Source organism: Rhinolophus sinicus, chromosome 16 (assembly GCF_057876585.1).
Source record: "Rhinolophus sinicus isolate RSI-liver-muscle chromosome 16, RSI-T2T, whole genome shotgun sequence".
Taxonomy (NCBI): domain Eukaryota; kingdom Metazoa; phylum Chordata; class Mammalia; order Chiroptera; family Rhinolophidae; genus Rhinolophus; species Rhinolophus sinicus.
Genome location: NC_142516.1, coordinates 172,539,688 through 172,564,547, shown reverse-complemented (window position 1 = coordinate 172,564,547; position 24,860 = coordinate 172,539,688).

Here is a 24,860-nt window from a genome sequence, read left to right as displayed (position 1 = left end):
CTACTATCCTCCAGGCTGATGTGGGTCCTGCACCACAGATCCTGGCAGAGTGGAGGGAGAATTATAGGAGCCACTTGCTTCCTTGGCAGTGAAAACCCTGCATAACTGGTAGGATTTAAATTAATGCATTCCGGTGCTATCATCCAAATCCTCACTCTACCTTTTACTGGCTATTTAACTGTGGGCAATTTAGTTAATCTCTCTAAACATTATGTTCCTTATATATTTCCTTGGCATAATGAGACTGCCTTCCACATAGGGTTGTTTGAGGGAAAAACAATAAAGATAAATATCTAACACATGATGGTGCTGAATTAATGTTACTTATTATTCTGTATAATGCCAACTCTATGATGTTGTTTGCAGGGCTTTGTGAAATAAGATGCAGTTACAATATTATGCAGTGTGTTCTATGGTGATGGGTAAAATATATGTAAATATTTTCCACTGATTGGAAGAAGTGGAAAGACATGGAGGAAAAAAAAAAGTAGTATAAAGTTTAAAAGAGGGCTGGATGTACTTTTAACTTAACTACTGCACCAAGGGTCGGAGGATGTGCTCTACTCTCCAGATAGGGACACTTAATGATCTCTCTAGATCTTATCAATAGATAAGCATTTAGGTAATAAAATGTTACACATTCACATTGTATTAGGGGGTTGGGGGAAATATAGCTCCACAAATTAAAAAGGTGTGTATTGGGGGGAAATCATAAAGATGGGAGATTATAATATGTATCTCAAAGACTTAATAAACTCAGTAATACTGGAGGTTAATTAATGGCAATATGTTCAGATCAATAGGTGTCCTCGCAGAGATCAAAAAGATAGAGAACTTTGAAAAATATATTTTATCATACCTATTTTTAAATTAATTTGAACTAAAAAATAAGCTGCTATTAAATACATGTGGATTTAGTAGTAAGCTTGAAAAAACAATCAAGAGGTTAGAGTTTCAACGTTTTAAGTGTTTTGCTTAATGAGTATTGTAATGTGTGGGTGGAAAATAGGTTATGCTCCAGACAGAACAAAATTTCTTGGATGTGCTACAATCATGCTGACACTATTGACAAGGAAAAGATTCAATGATCTAGAAGGCAAATGTAAAATTATCAGGATTTTTGTGATTTCAAAGAGATAACTATTGGAAATATTTAATTTTTAATAATAAGCATGGAGCTTACGCTCTAGTACAATTTAAATATAATGTTTGCTTGCATGCTAATAGTTATTCAATTACAAAATATAAGATAATTATTCTAAGGTTGAAAAGGGTATGTACCTCAATTATGACTTTTTCCCAAGAGAACCAATTTACATGGGTAAACCATAATAAGAAAATAGGAAAAATGCTACATTACATATTCTCTGGAATTCAGGGAATCAAAAACTCATTAAAAAACTCATATTTCCCTTTAAGAAAAATATTGGTTTCTTAATTATTATTTATATCAGCTGTAAATTATTAATAGTTTTTCCTACAGGTATAATGAAATCAATTGGAAAAGGGGATTAATTATTCAGATATTTGTTTACACACATTTTTAACAATAGTGCTAACACTTAGTTATAATTTTCTCTTTAGCCCAAAGGAAAATTAATAGAAAGCAACAAGAATTTTTTTCTCTTTTTTTGTAGCTCATTTTGGTCTATGACAACAATAATTTCAATACTAACAAATTGTTTTATTAAATCGCAAAAATGGTAAGAACGTTACAAAACAAGCATTATGCAAATTCATTTATTATTTTTATATTCTGGTCCCTATGCTCTACCATTTTAGAGTGAACCTCAAATTTCTCTCCACATAACCATTTCCATTCACTCATCATATAATCATACATTTAACACTATTTACAGAGCATCAAGTAGGTGTCAATCACTGTGCTGGAATGAGCATAAAGCATCCCCTCCTTGAGCTTGAAATCAAGTAAAAGTCATTGGTCTTAATATAAACAAAAGTTGCTCATGTGAATTCTCCAGTGGAAAGTCATAAAACATGACATAAAACTTAAATTGTAAGGCAAATAAAGGGTTGATATAGATTACAGCAATTTATTTAGTGATATTTTAAAATGGTATAGCTTATTGTGAGAAAGATATTTAAGAATTTTTAAGATTCTTTTTCAAAAAGCAATTTTCTATGTCTTGTGGAATAGGCAAGCCATTTAGCAAAATAGACTTTTATTGCTATAAACACTGCTCTGGGATAATTCTATCCTAAATCACGGCAACATACAATTACAAGGACTTTCACGGATTAAAAAACAAAAAAAAAAATTAATATTGAATAGAATAGCACTTGGCATAGATAACAGATTTATTTCAAGGCATTAAAATACCTATCTATCTATCTAGCTATCTAGCTATCTAGCTATCTAGCTATCTAGCTATCTAGCTATCTAGCTATCTAGCTATCTAGCTATCTAGCTATCTAGCTATCTAGCTATCTAGCTATCTAGCTATCTAGCTATCTAGCTATCTAGCTACCTAGCTACCTAGCTACCTAGCTACCTAGCTACCTAGCTATCTAGCTATCTAGCTATCTAGCTATCTAGCTATCTAGCTATCTATCTGTCTATAATGAATTTTCAGAGCCTGAGAACTTGGAAAGAACACAGGTTGTTCTGTGTAGAAAGACCACACAGGACAAAATAAATCAAATATCCCTATCTCTGCAGGCTTGCTGTATTGTTGATAACTGCCAATGCCACACAGGATGTGTTAGACTTTGGAAAACATTTACCTTACTCAGATCAGCCAACTGAAAGAACTGTAACTGGCTTTTCCAAGCACTATACAAAATGCAAAATCTATTTACGTGTGAGTGCACGTGAGAATGAAAATATATACATGTGAAAGCACGTATGCCAACAGCAATGAAATAAGCCAAAAAATGCATCCTCCTTGGTTAAGAACCTTCAAAATTGCACTTGCAAAATTTCTCACTTTTTAACCATGTAAATTAGGAAAGACATAAATCCTTTCTGAATGTTACCGTTTTTCTTCCTTTTGGATATTTCACTTCATCCTGAGTGCCATATTGAATTATAATTATGATTGAAGTTCAGTGAAAAAGGATTGAAGAATGGAACAAATTGTTTGTTTTCCTGTACAGGAGGGGCTGCAGCGGTAATTTCAGAGCAGGGTAATATAGAGAAGGTGTGGGGTTGAGACACTTTTTGATCCTACACACCCTCTATACCACCATTCCATTTCCCATCTTTTCCAGAATAATGTTATTCACCCAAAGAGAAGTAAAATGTTTGCAAATTTAGCTGAGGGTGTGTTTTGCTGAAGTTTTATTTTCTGACATGGTTTTTGCCAGTCTCATCCCCAAGACTATAAGCAGTAAGTAATTCCTTCAGGAGAAGTACATGAAAGCTTTACCTTTTATTCTTTACTTGAGGTAAACTGTTGAAAGTGGAAATAGTCATTGTATTATTTTGAGTCGTTTAGAAATATCGAAAACAACAATCCAACCCTGAAATCTGATATTTCCCATCTCTCGCAGATCTCTGGGTACAGTTTCTTTTGTTTGCTACCAACAACAACTTACCTTGGCTCACTTGAGTGAAAAAGACAAAAAACAAAACAAAACAAACAAACAGAAAACATTTATGACAAGGTTACTGGAGTGACTGAAAACTTTAAAGAAATGAACAAACCTACTGTTAGATGGAGCCTGACACCTTAGCCGCAGTCTCTTGGGTATTTTCTGTAGGGCCTCTCCAAAAGCAATGCAGAGCTGAACACCTTCTTGTATCTATCAGCTGAAAAATCAATATCCCAGGAAAAGAAATCTGATTGCTCTGTATTTGAATTTTGCTCTTTTGTCCATTATCCCAAATGAAAAGAAAAAGTGAGGAGCCTGCAGCTAACCATTGAGAGTGCAATGAGCAGGAGGATCCATTCAGTTTGGGAGTTTCCAAAACAGAGACAAAAGTCATACATCGAATAGCCAATTCAACCAGTTTCCTCTTGCTCTCTGTATGTATTGATATATAATGTTACAAGAAAACTTTTCATATCCAAAGTTTCTCCACCTTCCAATTTTTAAAGCAACTTAAAATATCCTTTATATTTTTCTTGAATGGATTGTCAATTTTGGTCTAGTCTTTCATTTTAAAATAACCAGTTTTTAAATTTAATAATAAAATTTTTAAAGTTCTGCATGTAAAATTTTTATATTTAATTTAATTCATTTTTTTATAATACATCTTTTTTTTATTTCCATTAGTAAAAAACACTTACTTGTATTGTTCCATTATTTTATATTGCAAATTGTTTCTTATTTTTTAGCGAACTTACTTTATTATAGGTAGAAAACATTCTTGGAGTGTGTAATGGTATTTCCTTGGAGTTTTGCAGTACTCAGTTTTTTCCTGATTGATTCCATGTTTTCCCCGAAAATAAGACCTAGCTGGACGATCAGCTCTAATGTGTTTTTTGGAGCAAACATTAATATAAGACCCGGTCTTATTTTACTATAAGACCATAATATAATATAGTATGACATAATATAATATAATATAATATAATATAATATAATATAATATAATATAATATAATATAATATAATATAATATAATACTGGGTTTTATATTAATTTTTGCTCTGAAAGACACATTAGAGCTGATTGTCTGGCTAGGTCTTATTTTTGGGGAAAAACGGTTGCAGTTTCAACTGTGACATCTTTTCCCATGGAGTTTAGAATATTTTCAAGGTAGATGGAGTTTAGGGAAGGATGGCAAGAATATATGTATTGTCATATTGATTTTTGGTTACAATACTTTATAATGTTTTGTTGTGAGAGCAAGCGATCTAATGTAATTTTTTGTAATTGAAATTTATTGAGATTTTCTTTTTGTCGTAATGAATAGGAAGCTTTTTATGTATTTCATTACAACTTATTAAGAATTTACTTTCTTCATCATTGGAATATATGTATATATATATGAATACATATATATGTATATTTTCCTGAACTCCTCTGGACTTGAACTTAAAACCCTATCAGTTTACTTCTAAACAATAACATTTTTGTCCACTATTGAGAGCTTTTTTCTATTATTAATATTTTGGCAATTTTTTAAAAGAATTCAATCATACCAATTGCTTGTTTTACATAGTAACTTGTACTTTTTAATAGTATTTTCTAAGGCCTGTGATAACCTCTTCTCTGAGAAAAGTATTTATACCTATGTATCAAGACCAAAAAAATAACAGATCAATTTAAGTGCTTTATACTTTTTTTTCAGGTTTATTAACAAGTGCTAACCACTTGTGACAGATAGGGTAGAGGGAATTAAATAGCTATCCAGTTTAATGTTAGGTCAATTTTATCATTTAAACAGTATATTTGGGCTATTTCTTTTCATTTGATTTAAACTAAATCTTTTAGCGAAGGGTTTGACAAAGTATGGCCCTTTGGCCCTTCCTCTGTTTTTGTAAATAAAGTTTTATTAGAATACTGCTATATCCATTAATTTAGACATACAGGTGCTTTTTGGATATAACAGCAGAGTTGAGTGGCAGTTTTGAGTATTTGCTATGGAAATGAAGGATATCTAAAATATCTAATATCCAGCTCTTTAGGAAACAGTTTCAGGATTCCTGCTTTAGGTGGTCTCTCATTCTTTATATTTTTTCTCCCTAAAGTGATACAGTCTGTAGTAGTGCGGGGAAAATGTCTGAATCCTTTATGTGATCTTTGGCCTCCTCAGGCCTCTGAGCAAAAGCCTCACCTCCAAGTAGAAGCTGACTGCTTTGCTGCTATTCATAACTAAATGTCACCCCTTTTGGGTTGCTTTTAGCTTGTTCAGGCTCAACATCCTATTCTGGAAGAACTTTTTGACTCTGGCTGTTTTGAGTCTGTCATTGTTTTATTTACCAGTGAGCTCTACGTATCTCCTTAGAGAGCCACTTCAACCCTTTGATAACATCTAGAAGACAATCCAGATAGGCTCTCAACTCATTCTGAATACTGTCTACACCCCACAAAAAAACGATCTAGTCATCAAAACTACATGGAAGAATCTCCCTTTGTCTGGCCATCCATCTGTCTTGCACACATGGCCTAGGTTTTTGTTGGGTAGGGTGGAAAGTGTAGATAGGTGGCAAAGCAAAGTGACAGCTGGTCAGAGGACTAGCATGGGACAGAAGCAGTAGCCCACTTGCCCTTGGAGTTTCCTTTTGAAATATGTACAGGGCATAAGTAGGATTCTGAAATTTGATCATCTTGCTGCTTCTTTCATCACTATGCATGGAGCAAAACTATGGATTCTTTCCCTTTTATACGCTTTGCATCATGCCCTTCTGGTTCCTGGTTTTAGGTTAGTTGTAATATTGGGTCAAAGGATCTCATCTGAAACATGAAATGAACCTATGAAATTCTCTCCAAGGTTAGTAGTTGATGTGCTAAAGAAGAGTATTGAGAAATTTGAAAAAGCCATTAGCCTAACAAGCAAGGCTGCTATCCTGTTTCCGACCACTATTATTGAATACAGAACTTTTGTCCTATGTTCTAAAACAAATATAGTATGGCTCTAGGCATTAATATCATATACTCAGTAACAAAACATGCAAAACATTAAATAATTAAAATATTTACTTTTAAAATAGTAAAAATATTTAATATTTGTGGGGAATAAAGCAAAAAGTTATTTTAATTCATTATTACATTTTACTGGACTGTATGATCTTTTCTCCCAGATTTATTGATATATAATTGATAAATAAAAACTGTATATATTTAAAGTGTACAATGTACTGTTATGATACATGTATATATTGTGAAATGATTAACACAATCAAGCTAATTAATAGATGGATTATCTCACATAGTTACCATTGTGTGTGTGTGTGTGTGTGTGTGTGTGTGTGTTTGTGTGTGTGGTGAGAACACTTGATATCTACTTTTTTAACACATTTCAAGTATATAAAGCATTATTACCTATTGTCAGCATTCTGTACATTAGGTCTCCTGAACATATTCATCTTATAACTGAAAGTTTGTTTCCTTTGTCTAATATCTCTCCATTTTCCCCATCCCCTGGCCCTGGTAAGCACCATTGCACTCTTTATTAATAAAAGTTTGTTTTTTTGAGATCCCAGATAAAAGTGAGATCATGCAGCATTGTTCTTCCTGTGCCCTCCAGATTCATCTATGTTGTAAATGGTAGGATTTCCTCTTTTTTAAGGCCAAAGAGCATTCAATTATACATGCATATATACATACTCTCACACTTTCCATATCCATTCATCCATCTAAGGACACAGGATTTTTCTATATGTTGGCTACTGTGACTAATACTGCAATGAACATGGGAGGCCAATTATCTCTTTGAGATAGTGATTTTATATCCTTTGGATATATAACCAAAAATGGATTTCTGGATTATATGGTAGTTATATTATAAATTTTTTCAGGAAACTCCTTACTGTTTACCATAATGGCTGTCCCAGTTTACATTCTTACCAACAGTGTATTAATCTTCCCTTTTTTCCATGTCCTTGTCAACACTTATTATACTTTGACTTTTGATAATAGTCATCTTAACAGGGATGGTACAATATCTCATCACAGTTTTGATTTTCACTTCCCTGATGATCAATGATATTAGGCATCTTTTCATATATGACTTGACCATTTATATGTCTTTTTTGGGAAAATGTATATTTTGGTCTTTTGGAAATAAAAAAAAATCAGGTTATTCATATACATATTTTTGCTATTTAGTATGAGTTCCTTACATATTTTAGATATTCTTTATTAAATGTATGGTTTGCAAATATTTTATCCTATTCCATGTGTTACCTTTCCAGTTTGTTGATTTTTTCCTTTTACTGTGCAGACAATTTTCAGCTTCATACCCACTTGTTTATTTTGCTTTTGTTACCTGTGCTTTTGGTGACAGATCCAACACTCATTGCCAAAACAATGTCAAAAAGCTTTCTGCCTATGTTTTCTTCTGGGAATTCTATGGTTATAGTTTTTATATTTAAGTCTTTAATCCATTTGAGATGATTTTTGTGAATGGTATAAAGTTCCATTTTCATACTTTTGCATATGGCTATCCAGTTTTCCCAGCACCATTTATTGATGAGACTATCATTTTTGCATTGTGTATTCTTGGTAACTTCATTGAGCATTAGTTGACCATATATGTGTAGGTTTATTTCTGGGCTCTCTATTCTATTCCGTCTTGTCTGTTTTTAATGCCACTATCATACTGCTTTGATTACTATAGCTTTGTAATATAGTTTGAAATAAGGAAGTGTGATGCCTCCAGCTTTGTTCTTTTTGCTCAAAACTGCTTTGGTTATTCTGGGTCTTCTGTGGTAGAATTAATCTTCTAAGAACACAGTGATTTCTAAACCTTAATGATAATTAGAAACAAGTAGTAAAAATAGAATTCAATTATTTTATTTTAGAATATTCAATCAATAGAGATAACTGATTCCTTACCCCCAATGTTGCATTTTGTTTTTATTTTTGTATACCAGAAGCAATCCTCGACTAGGTACATCTTATTTTAAAAAAAGTTCTATAGGCAAGAACTCATCCACAAGCAAGTAACATTAGCCTACCTGCCAGGAGGTTTGTCATTACTGTTTCCCTGGAAATAAGACCTGGCCTGACCATGAGCTCTAAAGCATCTTTTGGAGCAAATATTAATATAAGACAAGGTATTAGATGATATAATATAACATATTATATTATATCGTATTATACATTATATCTGGTTATATTATATTATATTATATTATATTATATTATATTATATTATATTATATAATTTTTGCTCCAAAAGACACTTTAGAGCCAATAGTCTGGCTAGGTCTTATTTTTGGGAAAACACGGTAGCATGTTTACAAGATGACACCAGGTCTTCTGCTCTTCCCCTGCACCCCTATAATAAGTGACGTTGTTATTAATATTTCATCTATGTTTATCAGGAATAGAAATCTAAAATTTTATTTTTCCCTAATATCTCTAACTTGTTTTCATTTCTAGACTATGTTGGTCTCATAAAATAATTAAGGATTGTTTCTTCATTATTTTTGAAAAAAAAATTGTGTAAAATTGCTTTGTTTTTTAATTATTGTTTTTTATTTTATTTTTATTTTGTTTTGTTTTGTTTTAAACATCTAATAGAATTACCAGTAAAATCATGTAGGTACCGAGAGTTTTCACAGGGAAGTTATATCTTGAACATTGTAGATAATCCTGTATAGATCTGGATTCTGTTATCTTCCTCTGAAAAAATGTCATGCAGATAAGTTGGTGGAACTCAAAGTCGAAAGTCTGCCCTCTTGCTGTGATCAGCAGCTAAGTTCTCTGCTCTGCCGTTTTAGTCTTCCAGCCTCTGCTCTGCGCTGAGTGCTCTGGAGCATCCTCAAAGCACATATAGAGCTCAGACACAGACATGAGCAGTGGTTGTCTACAAATGTGTGTCTCCTCCTCTGTAGCTCTCTGTTTGGAATTTTCCATCTCACTTTGCAGCCAATTATGGAACCCACAAACACCACCCTTTGTACCTCAAGTCAGTAAGATTACAATTTTCTGATGGTTTTTCAACTCTCCTGGACAGGCCCACTAGAGCCTGCCTTCAGGCAAAAAGACACACAATTGCAAATTGCAACCAATTTGTTTCCCTTTTCCAAAGTTTCTGTCTGCTTATAGGCACTCCCCAGTATATTAAAAAAGTTGTGTTATTGAAAAATATTTTGTCCAGAGATTTCAATTTTTATCTGCAGGAGGGTAAATCTGTTACAGGTTGTTCTGCCATGACCATAAATGGAATCCTCTTCTATGAAACATTTTGAAAAGCATAATCTTCCTAGACTTTACCTCAGAGCTACTAAGGGTTAGGATTCTGTATTGCTTGAGAATTCTACAGTTTATTATAGCTATCACCTAGGATTAGAAACTTTTCAATATAAGCCCAGAAAAGTCTAGAATATTTTTTAATAAATCCTTGAGGGTATCAAGAAAAACTTAACAGATACATAATTTCTACTTTTTATGTTTATAATTTTAATAAGTAATGCTTTCCTATGACTTTAAGAGCTATGATTTGAGGTAAAAAAAGAGCAAAATCTCTTGAAACATAGGTGTAGGAGAAAGCTGAGGCAGTAATTGTTACTATATTAATACTTGCTATCTGTTTCCAGGACTTCTGATGACAAGCAGTACTCATTGGGCTATGTTGTCATTAAGTTGAAGGAAAGTGTTAGAGATATTTTCCCAATCCATTAAAATTCAATTGCATATATGCCTCAGATCTTGGCTCAAACAAAGCATTTAGAAGATAAGAAAGGAAATTTCTAAAACAAAACAGAAAATTCTCAAGAGGCAATACTTTCATGTTGGAAGAACAATTCCAAGCCCACTTTAGTCTAATTATTTGTAACACCAAGCCATTTCAGGAAAGCTTAACCTGGTTTGAGACTGCTGGAACTCACACTTAAGGAAGGAAAGAATCAAAATATAATTTAGCCTCCATTAAAATATGTATGAAAATGAAGTTATCAAAGACATTTATTACATTCAACTAAATTATGACCATCTTATAAGAGCATCATTCTTAAGTTGAATATAATTAAAATTAGAAGAATTTTGTTGGAATAATTTGTGAACTATATAAAATGGCTAATTTGCATAAGGATGATTTTTTTTTTAAATCTCATAAGATATCATCTGACATTAAGGATCGCAGTACCTACATCTGTGCAATGCATTCCTGTGGTACAGATATACTCAAGTGATAACAACAGGTGTGTGAAAGCAGTTATGGAAGAACCAGGAAAGATCACAATTTGACAAAAATCACACTTCTGCTTGACAAAGCTTATTTTAAAGATTAAAACTTTTTCACAATAAAAATAAAAAAGAAAACAGCACAACAAAAAATGTTTGTTTTCTAATCATTAAACAAAGTTGGAAAACAAAATCCAAGAATTATGAATGAGGAACTCTCTAATCTTTGATATAACAAATACCTAATAACATGGCATAATGAAGGGAAGCGATGACATGAATTATTTAGGTTGTCTCATTCTCCTATAATAAAATATTGCCTTTATGATATATATTTTGACTGTTAACCATCAGAATTCTCTTCAATTAACTACAAAAGCAAACAGTAGAGAATATCTCCTCATAGCACTGGGACAAAATGAAATGTGATAATGCTTGTATCTAACTGTGTACCTGGCACATTTTAAGTTTTCAGAAACGGTCATAACTAACCAAACTAATAACTAATTTTTATTTTATTGCTACTGTTATTTTTATTTTTAATTATATCAGAACTAGGCTGGGAATTCTCAACCATTAAAAAATAAATCTCAGTTTTCTGAAGACTAGAATCAGAAAAAAACAACACATTAAAATTTAACTAATTCCATCCCTATATTTCAAATTATATATAGACAGTATGTCATTTTTATATTAATGATAAAGATCAGTCTACAATAACTGTTTTCCCTAGAAGTTCTTTTTATCCTGCGATTGGTAAAAAGACCACAGTATAGACAAGGTACATAAATGGCTTGCTTTGGGAGAGCTCCAGTTTGAAACCATGTGCTGCTTTGAGAATTAAACCAATTAAGGACTAAATAACTCTTTCATCAGAGAGTTATCTGTATATCTATGCAATCATGGTGGCAAGGACTTAAAACTATTTTTCCCTCAAGTTTTAATAATATCCTAGGACAAAATTCAGATTTTTAAGAGAGTAACATTTCATTTTTAGATTAAGTGCATGCTTTGAGTATATAAATTTTAAGTAAATCATAACTACACATTCTAATGAAATCTTCATATTGAAATAACATAGCACCTAATGATATTCACTTACTGCACAAGAGAAAACTATGAGAAAATTCCTCACAGCTTAAAATGACAGATCTGCCACAACCATTTCTGACTCCTGACATAAGAAAAATCATTGAAGTATAACTATTTGTAAAGTACAGTTATAAATTACCCTAATTATGTTCCAAAAATATACCAAAAACTGTGCTAAACACACTGAAATCTACAGGAAATCTGAATTGTAACTGAGTCAATGTCACTGGATCACCTAGGAAAACATATCAACCTTTCAGGATATTTGTTTTCCATCTTTTAAATTATATAAGTGAAAGTGATGTGAAATTGAAGATGATTTCCCCATAGAAGTGAGTAGACACCCTGTAGAAGCATGCTGACCTTATTACCTGTGCTGAGTGTAGAGCTGATTCATGATGATGACCACGAATAAGTGACCTCACTCCAAGCTGATGACTTATGGCAATCAGACAATATTTAGGTTTTGTAGCTTAATAGCAGTGATAAACTAAAAGAAAAAAAAAAAGTGCACACTTTCAGGCTAAATTTGCCTACTGTTTTCTTTTGAAACTACACTATATACTTTGATGACTTACTACTATTCCTATAGTGCAAAGGAAATTGCTGTTAAAGTCTTGGGCTTTCAATTTTGATACACTATGATTTAAAACCTGATTTTACAAGTTATCATTTGAATTTCTACAAGGTTTTAAAACCTCTGTAAGCTCCAGTTTCCTCATTTCAAATATTTTGATATTACTCATAAAGCTAGCCTTGTAACTTTGTTATGTAGAATTGTCAGATTACACACGTTAAAAATAACCTGTTCCTATTACAGAGTAAGAGCTTAGTAAATTTTAGCCATTATTATTATCATTATCACTACTATCATCATCATCATCATCATCATCATCATGACCATTTAATAAAGATAATATTTATTTCTAGCCAGTTTTCTCAGCGATCAAAGGAAGAGATTTCTGCAGTCAAAATATTACTATTACTTGGGAAGCTATTAAACTAGTAAAGTATGAACATATTTTATGTATCAAGTTTGTCTAAATTCTTCATCTATCTTTTTAAATGAGTGTTATCTGTTGTCAAAGGCAATTTATTTCATGAAGACAGTACGAATTTCTCTTTTGAATCTCTAATGATAATTGCTTTTGCAAGTATCTGAGATTTTCTGGTGTATCTTCATATACCACACTTATATATCTACATCCATACCTATAATATCCATATCTGGATTTATACTCCAGGTCTTTATCTATCTCTATCCCTATCTTCCAAATAGTGTGATCATATCACCCTTCTAGATTGTTTGAGAATAGATGCTCAGTCTATAAAACCACAGTACTAACACAAAGGTCTTGTGTACAGCAATTACTCAGTGTTTTCTGAAGTAACTGTAATAAAGTAACTGTTTCCTTCATTGTATATAATTAACAAAGAATTCAAGGATATATAAAGAACATTTTGGAATATATTTTTGGAGGCAGAGAGCCAAAGTATGTTGATACCAAAAAGCAGAAGTTTAAGATCAAATGGCATATTTGTAAACTGGCAAATTAAACTTTAGATTATCTATCTGTTGGTAATATCTTATAAAATATAATCCTTGTAAAGTGTTAGGAAAATATGCAAATTTTATGGGCCCAAGATGTCTGTATCAGTTTTACTGTGGGTTAAGGCAAACTAGAAGCAAAGCAAGCTATCACAACTAACTTAATGCCAGACTAAAGGTCATGGAACATAGCACAATACTTTATAGACACTGAGTGGGACCAAAAAAAAAAAAAAAAAAAAAAAAAAAGCTTTGCACGATTCACTAATATTATTGTTATTATCTGACTGCTAACTGCCATTTCCATCACCTCTGTTATTATCAGAAGTTCCTCATGCTGATCACATGGAGAAATGTGCAGAACTTGCAGACAAGAAAATTTCCTCTTGTGGAAAAAGGGGAAAACCAAAAATACTTAATTGTTTTGTATTTTATCTTGTTTTTTTTTTTTTTCTAGCTTAGTTTAATATGAAGATGAAAAATTATGCAATTGATAAACATTTGAAGTTTCAGCTTTCCTTTGAACTCAACTCTTAATAAGGATTAACATATTTAAGATATGGCATATATTTTTTAGAGCTAGAAATGCTTGTATAAGTAGTTGTTGTTTTTCTTTAACTGATAAAAGTCCTATAAAACTATCAAAGGATTTTTTTTAGGGTAGGGTAATAATTGAAATATTTTCTTTTTCTTTTTAAATATTGAAATTTGGCACCCGTGTACAAGAGAAATACAAATAAACTCCCATTTTTAAAGATCTATTATTTACACATCAATAGAAATTGTTATTTGGGGGATGCACTTTTTAACATCTCAATATTCAAATTCCTTTATTTTCATTCATTTAGCTAATCTAAACAAAATTGACTACAACAAGGGTATAATCATGTGTAAATATAAGAATGTTTAGCATTGACCTGTGTTTGAATGCTATGTATCAAAATCACAGGCATTTAATTTATAGCCATCTATAATTAATTATAGAGTCTCATTTTAAAAATATTTTAAGTAACAACCTATGAAGTTATGATATTTTTACTAATAAAAGTTTGACCTTATTATAAAAAGAATTTAACTCTAGAAAAAGAGTCTCTTGATATTTTGAACACTTTGTAATAAAACCTTAAAGAACAAAATGTAAATTTTTCCTTTCCCAGGTAGGATAAAATACCATGCTTTAAGACACTAAAGAACTTCCACAGAGAAGGACATCAGAGATTATCCCTCTCCAGGCTGACACTCAACATGCAACTTTTACCTGGAACTGACTGCACCCTATTTCTAGCTCCCCTATCACCATATTTAATGTTGGATAAAGGGATCACAGCATGTCACAGAGCTAGAGATGAACTTTCAGGTCCTGGGATTCAAGTTGGGAAGTGAAATTTCAAGTTAAATAAATGCAAGTAATTCTGGAGAGTTTCCTAAGTATACAACGAAAGCAACCTTTTGTATTTCATAAAACCATAGTAAGGAATAGGGTAAAGGACAAGTTGTTAATGTGAGAAATAATCTTCCCTAGAAATGGATTCTGTGCCAAAAACTAAGTACTAGGTACAAAAATTAAAGAAGGGACATTTAAAAGATTTTCTCTGTAAATACACTTGAGTAAGATGTTAATTTGTTAAATACGGGAAACAAGATAGCATTAGACAATGAAAACAGTAAATTCCTTAGTAGAGAATATGATGATATGTAAGTAACCTAAGTCAAAGAAGGAAACCCTGATAGATACACGATTTAAAAGAGAGCATTGCATAAGCTGGAGAAAGTTAAATCCAGAGTTTGCACTGTTTTGCATCTTTTTTTTTTCTTATTAAAGAAAAATACAGTTGATACATGAATAGCATTTTTTAATGTAGATTTTAGTGATGATATGGATTTTAAATTAGTTTATTTTTCCAAACATAACAATTGTAGCAAAGATGATTCAATAACTGAATGAGAATAATAACTACCACAGCAATGTTTGTTCACTCAAATCAGAGAAAATGTACTTAGTGTTTGCAGCCTTTCATATTCCTTTAAAGATTATGATTTTAATCTTTAAATTAGAGATGAGTAATTCTGTAGGAGAGACTTTAAATAAAATCTGAACTACAACTAGATATTGTACTTCTTTTAAATTGAAGGTTCAAATATAATTTTATGCATATGTATTAATAAGCTTTTATGCATATGTATTAATAAGCTAAGCTTTATACATCTTAACATCTATATTTGTCAAAATAGGATAGACTGTGATTCAGTAACAAATAAACCTCAAGATCTCAGTGTCTTAATACAAAGAATTCTATTAGGTTGATACAAAAGTAACTGAGGTTTAAAAAGTTAAAAATAATTGCAAAAAACGCAATTACTTTTGCACCAACCTAATATATGAGAGATATGAAATAAATGCTTTACATGACTCTCCAGGACAATCTTTATTCAGGGACTCAGGAAACTGGGCTGAGAAGTATGTATAGCAGATGGATACTTAGTAGGTCCTAAATATTTATGCCATATATACAATCAGGTTTTGAAAGTCTGTTTTAACACGTGTTTTTTTGTTTGTTTGTTTGTTTTTTGCTAATCTTGGACTTAAGTATACATACACTGATTTATGCATCCAGTTAGTGAAGCTGTTGAGTGTTTACTGTGTGTAGACAACTGTCTAGGCTCCTAAAATGCTAAGCAAATCAGACTTCTCGTCTGTTCTAAGGAAGCTTACAATATGGGATATATTTGAGGGGTATGGGGTTAAAAAATATCTATCAAAGAATCACATAGGATATAATTACAAACCATGATAAATGTTATTTAATAATGAGGTTCTATTTAAAAATACAGCAAGGTTTATATTCTAACAAGTCTAAAGAATTAAGAAAACAGATTTATCTAAAATGTGAGACTGAGTGGGGGATGTGAGTTTTCCTGAAGGAACAGAATGAACAAGTGTCCTGAGGACAGTATAAATAAGTTCCCTTTAAGCAACTGAAGCAAAACTCAGTTCATAAAGCACCTTGTGATCTATGTTAAAGATGGTATATATTAAAAAGTGGTAGACAGTATTTTAATTGTGGGTGCGTGTGTGTAAGATCACCCTGTCTCTAGTGTGATGAATTGTGCTCAAAGTTAGGTGGCAAATCCAGGCAAGAGACGATGGCAGATTGGACGAGAGTGGTAACATAGCAAAGGTAACTTTGGTTTCAACTGATAAGAGAAAGGAAACAGAAGGACTGCATTTAAATGTAAATATTACATTTGTCAAAATATACCTTAGTAGGACAACTTATGATTAAGAAATGTATGGAGATACTAAGAAGCATGGAAATGTGTGCATGTTCATGGGCGGTGGGGGGGTGGCGGTGGTAGTGGGAATATATCCTGAAATTATCTCCATTCATTTCTGACAATAAGACAGTTAAGGTACTAAATAGTTCACTTAGCTTATTATAGTACCAGTGACCCATGCCCTTGGATACCTCTGTGGATTCTTTTGGTATTTTCTCTGATTATCTATTAAATTAAAGCGAGTAACAGTTTAAGTTTTCATTTTCCCCAATTTTTATTGTTAGTGTGGTAGATTGATTGCAAAAAAAGTCCGCAATTCTTCACACATTCACCAACCAATCCCAGTATTTATACTCTTCAATATATATATTTTTAGATTGTTCCATCAAATGACGCATTCCTTTTCTTTACCTGTGGAATTTGGACTGGCCTTACAATTTGTTTTACATAATAGATTATTACAAAATGGTGCCTTGATAGTTCTGGGACTCACCATTAGGAGGCCTTGCTTGATTTTTTCTCTCTGTCTCTCTGTCTCTCTGTCTCTCTGTCTCTCTGTCTCTGTCTCTCTCTGTCTCTCTCTATTTCTCTCTCTCTCTCTCTCTCTCTCTCTCTCTCTCTCTCTCTCTCTGTTTTCATCCTGAGACCGAGTTTGGATGTCTTGCCCAAAGTCAAGCATCGAGCAGTACCAAGTGAGACCAGTTTTTTCAGCTTAAGCCCTAGTCATGTGAGAAAACCCACCCAAGATCAGGAGAGTAGAATAACTATTTGATAGCTGAACACAGATGCACAGATGGTCCCTACTGAGGCCATCTCAGTCAGCAGAACTGTCCAGGTGAGATACAGTCTCATGGGTAAAAGTAATTGATTATTTTTCTATGCCTTGGAAGTCTTGTGATTGATTATTACACAGTATCACCATGGCGATTTGTGAGCATATTTTGCCTTTAACAGCAAGGTCCATGCTATATGCTGTCATGTTTATTCCCCAAAACAGATCCTAGAATGTTGGGTATATGAAATACATTAGTGATTGATTATTTGATATGACAACAGAAACATCTCAAATTTTCCCCAAATTTCACGGACTAAAATTATTTACTGAATATTCTTGACTTTTATGTTTCATAGTACCTAGAATAGACTTCTGAAAATGTACACTGAAAGAATAAATTAATGAACGAATACATAGACTTACATGTAATACCTGTATTATAGTTAATTGTGCACATCACTGTAATCTCCATTTTCCGTTTATAAGAGACATTCAGAAATTGCTTTGAAATAAACAACATAAATAATAAACATTGGTATATCTTGACTGAATTGTGTTCCCTCCGAAATCCGTATGTTTAAGCCCTACTTTCTAGTATGACTATGTAATCAGGCTTTTAGGAAGTAGTTAAGGGTAAAATGAGGCCATAAGGGTGGGTTCCTAATCTAACAGGATTGGTGGTTTATAAGAAGAATAGAGATACCTCTCCCTCAATGTACTTGTACCAAGGGAAGGTGATGCAAAGAAACAGTAGGAAGGGGATGATCTACCAGCTAGGAAGTGAGGTCTGCCAGAAACCAAACATGCTTCAACCTTGATCTTGGACTTTTCAGCCTTCAGAACTGTGAGGAAATAAATGTCTGTTGTTTAAGCCATCCAGTCTATGGTAGTTTGTGATAGCAGCCAGAGCAGACTAAGCATGAGAACAAAAGCAAAAAATTATCTGACTCTGTCAAATGTACATTGATTATAATATGGTGTTGAAAGCTGAATAGCACTAACAAGAATCTTGTGAATGGAAGTAAAATGTGTCTTGTAAAAATAAACTAGTTATTTTTTAGCTGAAAGAGGAAGACTGAAAATACAACTTTATGTGTTTCTCTAAATGGCTATCCTGTACCCTGCCTGCAGAATTATAATGGCATCACGATCAGATCCTATTTCAGGGCTCCTTAAGAAAGCAGAATAAACACAGACTGCTAGAGGGGAAAACGAACAGTTTAACATATGGAAAAACACAGTTTTTGGTCACATTTTGCTTCTGGATATCTCCCTTAACTCTATTTCGAGTTAAATTTATTACTCTGTTGTTATTGTTGTTGTTTTTCTGTCCCCATTTATATTAGTGCTGTGTGTGTGTGTGTGTGTGTGTGTGTGTGTGCACTTAATCAGGACTCTGCTCATTGCCCTACAAACAAGAGTGTGTACAAATAAGTTGAAAGTTACGGACACTGAAAGCAATTAGTAAGTTGTGTGGCACGAAACAGTCATTCAACACAGTGGTCTCATCTGCATCTCCAATATATTTGGTTTATATCTTTAAAAAAAAAACACCCTAATGCTTTATGAAATAGTCAATACTTAGTTAGAGCAATAGACAAAGAAAAGTAACATACAGAGTTGGAGATGCAGAATACTCTTAGGTATTGACCTCAGAGCCAATAGCATCGTTGTCAGACAGCTGTTTTGTTTAGAAGGCAAAAGCAAAATAGTACGGGAGTTGGAGCCCCAGAAGCAAGTATGTCAAAGACTAGAAGAGAAATAGTGCAAAACATTTCCCTAGGTTAAAATCATATCAACCAACTGATGTATGACATTTAGATGGTAGTAATCTATTCCTGCAAAAAATTAAAAGCACTTATATTGATTGAATACAGAGAAGTAGAACTAAAATTTATTAAATTTTTGGTATATGACATATCTTTCTATAATGGTACCTTTGTTCATATATATCCATATTAAAATTTTCATTTTGTTTGATTTCTTTCATTTTCAGAAATATGAGATCATATTTCAAACAGTTTAACTTAATTGTTTTCACTTAAAATACACGTGGACATCCTTCCAAATGGATGTATATTTAATATAAATTTAACTTGCCATTTGTTAATAGTTTATGCTTTTCTATAAAATGAATTCAATGCATATTCAACCATTTTTCTGTACTTGAGTATCAACATTGTTATTGAATTTTTCTATTATAATTGCAGTCATGCCTATATCTTTCAATTATTGACACTTTCTGTAGAGAAACTTCACAAAAGAAAAATGCTGGTTCCAAAAAGATATACATTTTAGATTTTAATATGTATTGCCAGATTAGTGTCTAAAATTTCTATAATATCCATTGCCACCAACAATAGTACTGAATAAAAATATTTATCCCTTTATACCTTTCAGTGCTATGGTGAAAAACGATTATGTCCTTCCTCATTTAATTTGCATTTTCCTGACTTCTAGTAATGCGAGACATCTTTACACTATGCCAGTTATCCTTTTGCATTTTGTGTTCTGTGAAATTATTTTTTAATACCATTTATAGCTTTAATTGAGTTATTTTACTTATTAATTTATAAGAACTGTTAACATTAATTTAAAATTGTTCTTTGCATTTCTATCAGATACATTAATAATATTATTTCCACTGGTCTATCATTTGCATTTCAGTAGTGTTTATGGTGTCTTTCACCAAATAAATGCATTCATTTTAATTTAATTAGTTCTTAATCTTTCTATCTATATGTTTTTGGTTATATGTCCTACTTAACTGAAAAGATAATCTAGCATTTGTTAATTTATGGTTGCTTATATTTCTATCAAAAACTAGAGAAAGTAAAAGGTATTATCCTTTTGCCATCTCAAGATGGTAGCTAAATATTTATGGACCAACCTGGGGAAAAAATTTTATGTGATAACATTATGTCAAATAAGGTATCATCTAATAAACTGTGAGAGAGCCTCCTCTTAGCATTGAAAAAGGAAGGTCAATGTTGATGTTATCAGAAAGCCACATAGATAGGACCTGAGGGCAGCCTCTAGGAGCTGGTGATGCCAGATAATATTATCTTGTGACCCCACATAATAGACAGCAAGAAAATAGGGATCTTAGTTTTACAGTCACAAGGAACTAAATTTTGCCAATAACCTGGGTGAACTTGGAAGAGCACTCTAAGCTCCCAATGAGAACACAGCAGTCAACACTATGGAATACTGTGAAAAATTGGGATATAATTTATTTTCTTGTAAATAATCTGCTGACCCATTTAATTTACCTGTATAATTGAACATTTCCTTTAACTGTCATATTACCTTCCTCATTTATATTTTAACTGGGTCTATTTTTAGACTCTGTTCCAAGTATCTATTTGCCTACCTCTCCACAGATATTAAACTATTTTTATTATGGTGACTTATAGTGACTTTCAATGTTGAGTATGGCAAATTTTCACTCATTATCCCACTTTTTCAAGATTTTCTTGGTTACATTTATTCTCCTCATAAACTTTAGAAACATTTAATCCTGTTATAAATCTGATTCAAATTAATATATCATTAATTATTTGTATTTCCTTTTGGCATTTTAATGATACTAAGTTTTGACCACTTTGAGAATGGTTTATCTACCATTTGTTAAAACCTTTATCTTTGATGACTTAAATTAAAGAATGCTCCAATGGGTATCTACATCCTCTTGCATTATCAGTCTGTGTGATTCTCATAAATTTTATTTCATCCCAGGCTCCAGGAGTGGAGCATGTAATACTAGCCATAATGGCTGGCTAGGATTGGGAGTGTCACCGAAAGCTGGCCAATCAGATTTCATTGAACTATAAAATTGAGAATGTGCAGTGCTGGAGTTGATGTTACCATTTTATTCTGTAGAAATGGAATTTTATAGTCAAGTTTAGAAAACCCAATAAACTCAAATACTTGATGTTAATAACTGACAACAGATTGATAAGATACCTGGATGCTCTATAACTGTTGTTTATTTGTTTTTATAACCCCAATAAACTTTAATTTAAAAAAAAAAAGTGCTAATAAAATGGGGTACCACTCAACCTATTCTATTCATCTTACCTCCACAATTCAATCCACTAGGTGCACAGGATTCTACCTCTTCCTGAAACTTTTGGCTGTTCTGGTCTTTGGAAGGATGGAGCTCACGGGTTATAAAAAGAAGACCAAAGTGAATCTGAGCATGACAGAGGTGGGCTTCATTTCTGATAGACAGAAAGTAAACAGGTTAATGGACAAAGCTGAAAGGAGTCTTCTTTGGACTTTGATGGGGAGTCATCTGGCAGAATTTCTGGAAGAAGGTAGTGAATAATGTCAGTCGAGTGAGGATTGATACATGAGTGAATGATGTCTTAGCTCCCAGGGCTAAAGGTCATATGAACCATTTTCCTAGAAAGAGTCCTGCTCGATTTACTCACCAGGCAACTTCTGTATAAATATCAAAGCCTTCCAGTAGGGAAATACTGCTATTAATGTAGTTCACTTTTTTTTTTTTTCTTCTCACCAGTACTCAGAATTCCTCTCTCATATTTATTAAACTGCCTAACTCACTAAATACCAGTTCTCTATATTTTCTTCCACTAAAGTATGCTGTTGTTTGTTTTCTTTTGTTTCTATTTATCTTGATGCCTTGTTAAAACAATGGTCTTAAATCATTGAGTAAAACAGTAGAGTTTCCCTTTTTCTTTAAGACAGAAAGAAATAATGTCTGTAGCTTGTTAGGAGATGAGAAGAAAATACCACCTTTTTAGTGTAAACATAAATGAGAATAAAAGTAGTATAGCTTACTTTTCACTAAAAATAGGCTGCCTATTCTTAGTCAGCTACCCTAGCAATAACCAACTAACACAAAAATCACAAAATAAACTTGTTGTGATAAAATTTATATAATTCTGATGAATATGTTTAGCAAGAAAGGTACAAGATCTCTATAAAAAGAACTATATACATTTTAATACATTTTCTAAAGGCAGAATCCTGTAGTCCAGACAAAACTGCCAAAAAGCTATTGTCCTTAATATTATAAGCTTGGTAAAGCAGGAAAAACAAGCTATGAAATACAAACAGATGTTTGTTAATTGTACAAAGGTAATCAGAACTGGGACTATATTGCTGCTATCTGAAAATGCCATGATGTTGGTAGCCTCATTTGCTACCGTGTTGGCTTTTCTCTGCCTGGTGATATTCATGCCAGTGTTCTCTCTGTGTTCTGGAAGTTCTTTAGAGACCTTCTGCTGTTCACATTTCCATTTCCCCTTGGTATGAATGCCTTTGTTGTTTAATCTATGACCTGGGCCTCATTGCACCTCTGTGAATTTTACTTCTCTTGATGAAGGAGGTCTTTCACTTCCACTGTCTGCATGGCGTCTGGCTACAACATCTATTTCTTAACTTGAGTCTTAGCTAGACACAGAAAAATCTCTTATTTTTTTCAAAAGCTACCCACCTTTACCAATGGCAAAGAAGGAGAGTCTTTTAGTTTCAAAGTCTTTCTTTCTTTACTCTTCAGATATTATATTTGTGTGTGTGTGTGTGTGTGTGTGTGTGTGTGTGTGAGAGAGAGAGAGAGAGAAAGAGAGAGAGAGAGAGAGAGAGAGAGAGAGAGAGAGAGAGAGAGAGAGAGAGAGAGAGAGAGAGAGAGAGAGCTCTCTGGTATGTATTTAAGGAAAAGAAAGTCAACTCTTCATATAAAATTACCCAAGCGTGATCTTGATTCTTTGTGTGAAAAATGGAGTGAGATCTTCTGCATATTTGTATTTTATTTATATTTATAACATCTTACCATTAAATCTATTTTCCTATTATCTGAGTTCTACCAGATCTTTTAATGGTTATTTCCTTTATGTACCTCACGTGCCTAGAACAGTGCTTGTCATGTAATAGTAGATCTAAGAACATATCAGCATTCATGCTGAATGAACAAACAAATGATATCTGACCCTACAAGCAGACTCCCAAATCTGAACACTACTCATGAAAATAAGTGTTACCATTTAACACTTATAATTGTATGTCATATTCCAGCTTCAATGATTTACATATATTTTCTGCATATTTAAAAAAAAATAGTTCTTTACAAATACTCTGCAGACTATTTCCAAGTTTCACAAATACAAAAAAAATCATTTTACTTGCTCATGGTCAAACAACTAGTAAATAGAAGACCCAGAATTAAAAATCTACCTTTGTCGAAGGAAAGTTTTTTCCCCAAGGTCACATCGACTCTTCAAAGATAATTGCCATTTCCTAGGTAACCTTTTATGCACTAATTGCTTGATAGAAAGTAGATTATTTAATTCTCAGAATAACACATTTAAAATATTCAGTCTTCAAGTAGAAAATAAATTTTTTCTTCCTTTTGCAGCCTCATGGAAACTCAGACAATTTGTTTTGAGTCTCTACAGATATGACCACTGAAAGAAATATGAATATCCACTTGCCAGGTCCTTTGGAAGACAGGAAACTACTACTCCACTGTTGGGAGAGTATTACAAGACACTTCAGTATCTTTCATACCTGCCCAATGGCAGGACAACTTAGCTAATTGGTGAGCTCTAGAGAAGGAAGTTGTTATATTACTGCTTTAGTACATTTGGGCTGGTATAACTTGCTGTGTGGCTTATAAACACAGAGATTTATTTCTCAAAGTTCAGGAGGCTAGGAAGTCCAAGATCAAGGTACTGGCAGATTCGGTATCTGCCTCCTAGTTTATAGACCACCACCTTTTCACTACAATTTCACATGCAGAAGGGTGAGGAAGCGCTCTGCTGTCTCTTTTATAGGGACACTGATACCACTGATGAGGGCTCTGCCCTCACGATGTAATCATTTTCCAAGGCCCCACCACCTAATACTATCACATTGGGGATTAGGTTTCAATGTATGACTTTTGGGAGGACATAAACATTCAGTCTGTAGCATACGGGGTTGAAGGCTTTCTGGGACCTCCCTCTTTGGAGTGGCTTCTTCTCTGGACACATGTGGTCTCTATTCCATGATGGGATGTCTGGCCTATACAGACAGGATGTCTGCAATTTGGCCTGTGCGCCTCACAAACTGGACACTGACCAGCAGTGAAGTGTTAAGATCCTCACTTATATATAAATATCTAAGGCACATTTTCCAGTTCTGGTTCTATCAAAAACATAACTGTTATTTTGATCTTTATCTGTGTGACAACTTCTGACTATTACTTCAAAAACTGAAGGAGGAACGGTGAATGCCCTAAACCCCCCTATCACCACTTTCATTAACCAGATAATTCGGAATTCAGAAGGTCTTCCTCAATATCTTGAACATTGTTGATCTCTGTTACAGAAAAATGAATCAATTTAACATTTCTGAAAGCGTTCTATAAACAGTAGTGATTACAAAAATTTTAGCTAT